The sequence below is a fragment of the Falco rusticolus genome, chromosome 4 (assembly GCF_015220075.1).
Source record: "Falco rusticolus isolate bFalRus1 chromosome 4, bFalRus1.pri, whole genome shotgun sequence".
Lineage (NCBI taxonomy): Eukaryota > Metazoa > Chordata > Aves > Falconiformes > Falconidae > Falco > Falco rusticolus.
In genome coordinates this window covers 75,472,196-75,479,122 of record NC_051190.1, presented here as the reverse complement: position 1 = coordinate 75,479,122, position 6,927 = coordinate 75,472,196, and the positions used below count along the sequence as shown (strand labels likewise).

At 41.5% G+C, this 6,927-nt stretch overlaps 1 long non-coding RNA gene across 1 annotated transcript; it reads right to left on the bottom strand.

The window, feature by feature from the left end:
- Positions 1 to 2,272: 2,272 nt before the first annotated feature.
- On the bottom strand, positions 2,273 to 5,856 carry LOC119147335. Its single transcript, XR_005103994.1, has 3 exons — positions 5,259 to 5,856; positions 4,465 to 4,539; positions 2,273 to 4,032 (listed from the first exon to the last, which is right to left on the bottom strand). It is a non-coding gene; the product is annotated as an uncharacterized LOC119147335 (long non-coding RNA).
- Positions 5,857 to 6,927: the final 1,071 nt, after the last annotated feature.

The following is a 6,927-nucleotide window of genomic DNA, read 5'->3' as shown; positions in this document are numbered from 1 at the left end:
CATCAGTATGAATATTAAGAGTCAAATTTTCATACAAAGGCACTTGATTTAGCTATTCCTGCAAACCATGCCCACGATGAAATGTACCCATTTCCAGTGCAGACCAGAACCTTCCATCCAGGCACCAACCGCAAATAAATGCCTCATCCAGAACACACAACTAAACATATGCACGCAGCGCCAGCTAGATATTTCTGCTTAAATCCACAGATACCCACCACCTAGAGGAAAATATTGACATCCTGACATATGGCTGATAAATATGCAATGCAAGTATCACCAAATTGCCACCTCCAGCATGCAATTAATAAAGGAGAACTCTAGGAGGGCACATTAACAGTCATTCTCTCCCTTGGAAAGGCTGTTGTCTTGAATATTTGAGAGTACTGTTACCTGTTCAGCCTGCCCCTCTCCGCTGCCTCTGCCCGTGCTCCGGCGTGACATGGGAACATCCGGGCAGCCATCAGCTCATGCCACCGCTCCGACCCGACCGCAGCAACAGGCAATGCTGGATGCCCAGAGAAGAGCATAAAACCAGAACAGGCACACAGTAATCTCTCAGTGCAGTATCCACAGTGACCGTACTTTTATATTAACTGAAATTGTGGAATGAAAATGAAAAACCTTGCCTGAAGAAAAAGGAAGCAAGCTGTGAAGATGTCAACTAAAAGACTCCCTTTTGTGCGTGAAAGGAGGAGGTTGTTTTTCCAAGGGCATGAGATGCTTTTACACAATCAGGGCTATAGAAACTGCAAAAGAAATTGTATAGCAGCTTCTTTAATCAAATGCCTATGACAGCTGAATTAAAACATTATTTAATGGAGTTAGTTCTGAGATTTGAAGTTTGTTTCTCTTTGTTCCACAGCCCAGGAGACCGCTCTGGTTTTTATGCCTCCCTGATGTATGAAATCACTGTAGTGTCCTTTACACTGCTTCAGGAATAACAGAGGCTGGAAAAATACTTTTCTCAGGTAATAAACGTGTAGCTGGCCTGAATTTTTTTCCCTTCTACACAGAACACACAGTCGGACAGACGGCTCTCCTTAGTCAGCAATGACCAGTGCACAGCTCTGACCAAAATGTTGTTTCAGCTTATTCTGAAAGGTGTCTTTTAAGAACAAGGTAAGCTCCAAGGAAACTCTCTCCTGCGAGTTTGATGCTGTTGGACAGTTACAGACATCATAGCTTCTAGGCTTTGATCCAGAAATATACTTAAGTGTCTGACTTCAAGGGGACTTTTCATACACTTAATGTTAGTTGCTTACGTAGTTTGTTGCACAAATGTCTGAGCACAATGTGTTAGCAATAATTACTGTTCTCTGAAAACATGCAAAAAGCATTCAGGAAAGGTTAGGCTTAGTATTCAAATGCTGAATAATCTAAAATTTTTATTATCTTATGGTACAATAAAAACAGAAAACAAAAGAGCAAACATCTTAGCAACACTGAAAAGGTGTGATCAGTTCTAGAAAGGTACCAGAATTTATTTCATAGTTACAGAATTGATTTTATATCTACATAGAATTTTTCATCACTGAAAACCTCAAAGGACTTTATAAACCAGGGCTGAATTTTATCTCCTGGTTACAGGAAACATACAGCTCCTGTTTTCAAAACCCAAGTCCAATTTTTAGTAAGAGTTCCCTTGGAACAAAGGTCAGTCACTGCTTTTGCAATGTATCATCTGAAGTATCATGTGCAGGTCCAGTGTGGTCCTCTCCCATCCTCTGGCCTAATCCTCCTGACTGTGTATTAATTTCAGTGTGATTCCTTCTTAGCTAGAGGAATAATGGAAACCTGATCAAATTTCAAAGGATGAAATACTGGATGTATGAATAAAAAGAATAAAATTGGTTATGGTGAACCCAGATTTTAACCAGCGAAGTTATTGCTATTACTGTTAGAAAATCAGTGAAAAAATAATAATAACAAAATCTTGTCAAATAAAATCTTACAGTGAAATTAAACATTTCCATAGTAGTAACACAATTCTGAAAACAACGTCATACACCCTTCAGTTGCTTCAGTTTTGAAGAATTTATTTATGATACCCACCGCTGACCTGTCCTTATCTTACCATCATTTTTTAGGCAACAGTTATTTCCACAATAGCCCTTCTTCTGTGGGTACAGAGGTCTGTACTTTTATTACGGCTAAATCATGAGTATAGCTCTGTCAGGACAAAGTAACTACATCAAACACAGGCATGATCTAGCCTAATGATGACAAAGCTACACAACTGAAACGCTTGCTCCTTTCCTCCTGGGAAAACTAAAAGCCACTGAGGTGTTGCTGCAGGTAAATATGTCTTAGAGGTTTTTTTCAGTTCCATTGTTCACTGATCTATTTGCCATTACCAAAAGAGAATGTCATGGGAGAGCATTTAAAGTATTTTTTGGAGACTGGGCAACACAGAACTGGCCTGATTTTGTTTTTCTGTAGTTACTTGGCACTGTAGATCTCTAAATAAATATAAAGTCATTCACAATCAAACAGGCAAGCAAGAAATGACAAGTGTTTTGACAGTGCTCAAAATTCTTTGAGGTATTTTTAGCATATTTCTGAGTCGTATTAGCTTAACCTGTAATAGAATATAAATGAGCCCATATGGCAGAGATGTAATTATGTTCCATGTGAGAAATCCCTGTGGTAGATTTGGGGAAAAAAACTCACTACATGTGCCTTCTGGAGGGCACGATTTACACATGATTACCTACTCATTTGCATTGAGAAGAATATGGAGTAACACAATGCTAACAACACGGTAATGAAAAGGGCAAGCAAAGACTCCAGATCCCTGGGGGTGCTGATCCCTCTGACTGACATCCAGTTAGGAGCAGGGAATTTGTCCCTTTAGGGAGTACGTTTTATGAAGCGATCTTTGATTATGTGGGCACAGTAATCTTGAGTCTTAATTATTATTACTGTGAGAGAATGGGCTACAAATCTCCAGGGAACATCTCTGTCACAGATACTTTGCCGGCGAATGCTGAAAATAAGTGTTTTCCCAAGGATCATTTTCATTCCAACCTGATATTTAGCTGAAGTTTCTTTGACTACTAGTCATGAAACATTAAATATAGATTAGAGGCAGAGAGATGTTGAAAGTTAAAATTCACTGGAGGTGCACACCCGTGCACTTGAGAGACAGCCCCAAATGTTGTCCAGATGTTGTAGCAACAAGGCTGAGGGTTCCCAAGCTGCAGCACAGCCACAACAGAGGAGAAAGTGGATGTTTAGCATTCCACTGTCCTTCTGTTTAGTTTACTTGTAGTGTATTAATTTAGCAGAAAGTCCTAACAGCCTGTTAGCAGTAGATGTTACCAAGTGTACACTACCCTGAAAGAATGAAGAAATTCTTTTATAGCAATAAAGGGAGTAATTCAAAGCATGTAATTGATTTTCCACATTTTCAAACTGTGATAAGACTAAGCTTTAGCAGCAGAAACATGTGTTTGCAGTTTTGTCAATGTTCTTCAATGAATGAAAAAAAAAAAAAAGGAACCTATAACTTATTGGTGAGATCGTTAACATGCACTGGGCATTTCAGTGGCTATTGAAGCACTTGCCAAAAGCATGTCATCTTCTAAGCAGACTCAGAGGTGGTAGGGATTGGGTTTTGCCACAAGCCATGTTTTTGTGATTATCTAAAATCATTCTTTTCCAGGAGGAACATGACAGAAGAATATCAAGGCTTTCTTAACAAGCTATTGTCACGTTTATGTGCTGCCCTCCTTTACTTCTTCCATCCTTTTCACTCTGGAGGGGCAGAGTGGTGGCAGGGCATGGCTCATGTCTTTGCAAACCCTTGCAGCATTTCCATCTAGCTGCTGAGCAGCGTGGCTTCTGACAGTCGTGCTCCTGCCCCCAGTCTTCTCACCATTTGTTAAGGGTGTTCTCTGGGACTCCCCATGAACCTCCCTGAAGATGTCCACAGAGGAACACGAAGCAGAAACATCCAAGGAATTTTCAAATGCCAGGCAATGCAGTCACTGCAGGATGCCTGGAGAAGGCTCAGGTGAACTCCTCCAGCTGTCATTGACAGATAGAGTTTAAGCCCAGAAGTAACATTTAGAATTATTTAACCTGGTATTTTGCCTCAAACAAGCCACAGAATTGTATCAGTAATAGCTGCATCAAATGTGATAATTTAATGGTGGGTAAGAGCTTATCTTTTGGGAAGATAGCTCATCTGGATTTAAAGGCTCCAAATAATGGAGCTTCCACCAAAACCTTTGGATGTTTCTCTCATTCAGCAGTTTTACTGTTAAAAGTGTGTGCTTGCTTCCGTTTTAGCCATGTAAAAATTCACCAGTGGATTTCAGAAGGGTTTTTGTATTCTCCGACACCAAAAAGAAGACAGCACAGAGTGCAAGGGCCAAACTAAAGGGCCAAGCACCAGACACTTGTCATGATGCCTTGAAAAGAGGTTACCTACTAATGCTTTGGAAACAGGTCACCTACCTGTCCTCTGAAATTTTACAATTTCAGTCCTCTTCCCATCTTGCATTATGAGAAACTGAAGATCCTTAGCAGTTCCTTTGTGAAAAAAAGATAGCACACAATAACCTATTAAGGAGGATACACAAGGGAGAAACAGAAAATTTGAGTCCTATTCCTACTCTCTTGGCCTTAGAGCACACATGTGGACCCAGTCTTTAAGTCCTACTGGGCACACTAAGCCCTGAACTGCAGACTCAGACTCCTGTTGCATTTCAGTGAACGCTTGTGGAGAGCCATACAGGCTGAGATGGCGACACTCATCAGGACCCACCAGAGAACAGCAAAGTTCCCAGTGGCTGAGGTAGTTACGGTGGAGAGAAAAGCAGAGGTTCACGTCCCCACATGTCATTTGCCCCACTTCTTGTGTTAGAAGACTTGCCAATGTGAGAAGGAAACACCTTGGAGGGATGCCTGCCCACAGCCAGGAGGGAAGAGGGTGTTTGCAGCATCAGGGTGAGAAAACCATCTTCTGGCATGACAAGAAGAGTTGGCAAGGCAGACTAAGAATCAAACAGGGCAACAGTAGGGCAGGGGGCAAAAAAACCCTCAAAGACTAGAAGCGAGCTGGTTCATGTTTACTCCCTCGGGACAGCACAGAGCATCCCCCAGAGTGGATGACTTCATAGGTTTGAAACCAGGTAAGTGAGCTTCAGAGACTAGGAAATGGGGATACAAGACCCTTTAAACTGAGATTTAAGGTTCTGAGTTTGGCAGATGACAGGAGTAACTATCTAAGTTTCTCACCATCTCCTTACCATTGGGTGCCAGGTAGCAGCAGATGATGATCTTGTACGGCTTCCTCATGGACAAACATGCACCAGAGACCAGCACCCAAATCGAGGCAGGCACTTGTGGTTATGGCCTGGAGGTAGAGGAAAGGGGACACTAGAGGCAAGGAGTCCCTCTGAGCCTCCACAGACAGGGATGGTTCTTCTGGAACCACGGGCAGACTTTGCTCGTGCACACCATGATGGGTGATACACTCAGGGTGCCGCGCTCTTCCAGCACAAAGAAGGTTTTTAAAGCACACAAAGTATGTTGAATGCCTGAGCGACATGCTTGCTGCTCCCTCCGCTGTAAGAGTCAGTGTATTTGTAGAGTCACAAAGCTTTTCTTCTGCAAAACAATAAAACGAAAAAGGCAAAATACAGGTGAATTCATTCTGCTATTTAATCTGACAGCCTGGAAGAAACAGAAAAACAAACAAAATCCCCAATGGTTGCTCCATCCAGTCCCTTCTCCATACGTGCCTCCTTCTTTTCAAGAGCTATGCACAGGGAAAACAAAGACAGAACATAGTTGCCTTCCTGGGGCTTAGCGGGGCCGTTTGCAGTGACCACTGTAGGCACTGCTGTTTACATGGATACATCACCAATGGCGGCACACCATGGCTCAGCTCCAGTTCTTTCCAAATAGTTGTGCAAAGTGCAAAGAAATACCATGCGTCATGCAAGGCTCCCGTCACAGGGATGATGGGAAACGAGGGTACTCAGCTACAAATATAACTAAACCCTTGGTAATCTCAGCTCTCGCTAATTTCTATTCTCAATTTGCACTTAAGAACTCCAAACAAACAGAACTCTCATGCAACAATACTGCTCAACAGACAGCAGATCTATTTTGACTGCTTCCTAGCCTTTTTTTTTGTTTTGCTGTAGTTTGGAATATAATTTTAAAAAAAGAGAGAAAGAAAAAAGGGAAAAGATACAGGAACCGTGTGTGATTCACTGCAAATGCTGCTGATGTAATTCTCTTTGAAGTGAGCAGCAAAACTCCTTTGGAGGTTAATGAGAACAGGATCAGGCCCTCCACACTGAACTTGCACTGAGAGCAGATAAGATCTTGAATCAGTCAGAGCCAAGCATGTTATTTGTCCAACATGGGCAGGCTGAGTCAATCTCCGAATATTTTTAATGGGTGTCAATGTGAAGTGTTAATTCCACAAGTTATGTTGTTTTGCAGTTTGCCTGTGCCTGCTCTCCAGGCTGCCTTCACGGATGGTACACATACTCTCACTGGCTGTGAAGAAAAAGCTATTTCCAGAACTGCTGCAAGAAAAATCACTTCTGAGAAAGTATAAAATGGGACTTTTACAAAGAATTGGAAAAACAAATGATAGTAGAAAAACCTGTCTGACATTTGGATTGTTAGCATGCATAGAAGTAGCCCCATTTCCAACAGAGATTACAACTTTTTATTTTTTTTAAAAAAGGATCCTAAATTCAAAACAAGCATTCTGTAACTGATCATTTTTGAGAAACTAATCTTGATTTTTTTTTTGACAAAACAGAGGAGTGAGGTAGCGAAGTCACAGATGCTTAGATAATGTCTGCCCCTGGATAGTACCTTTATACTCTTAATAAACGGGATCAGAAAAACACTGAAAATATTTTGAAGCCTGATTAAATGAATGAAGCACTATGA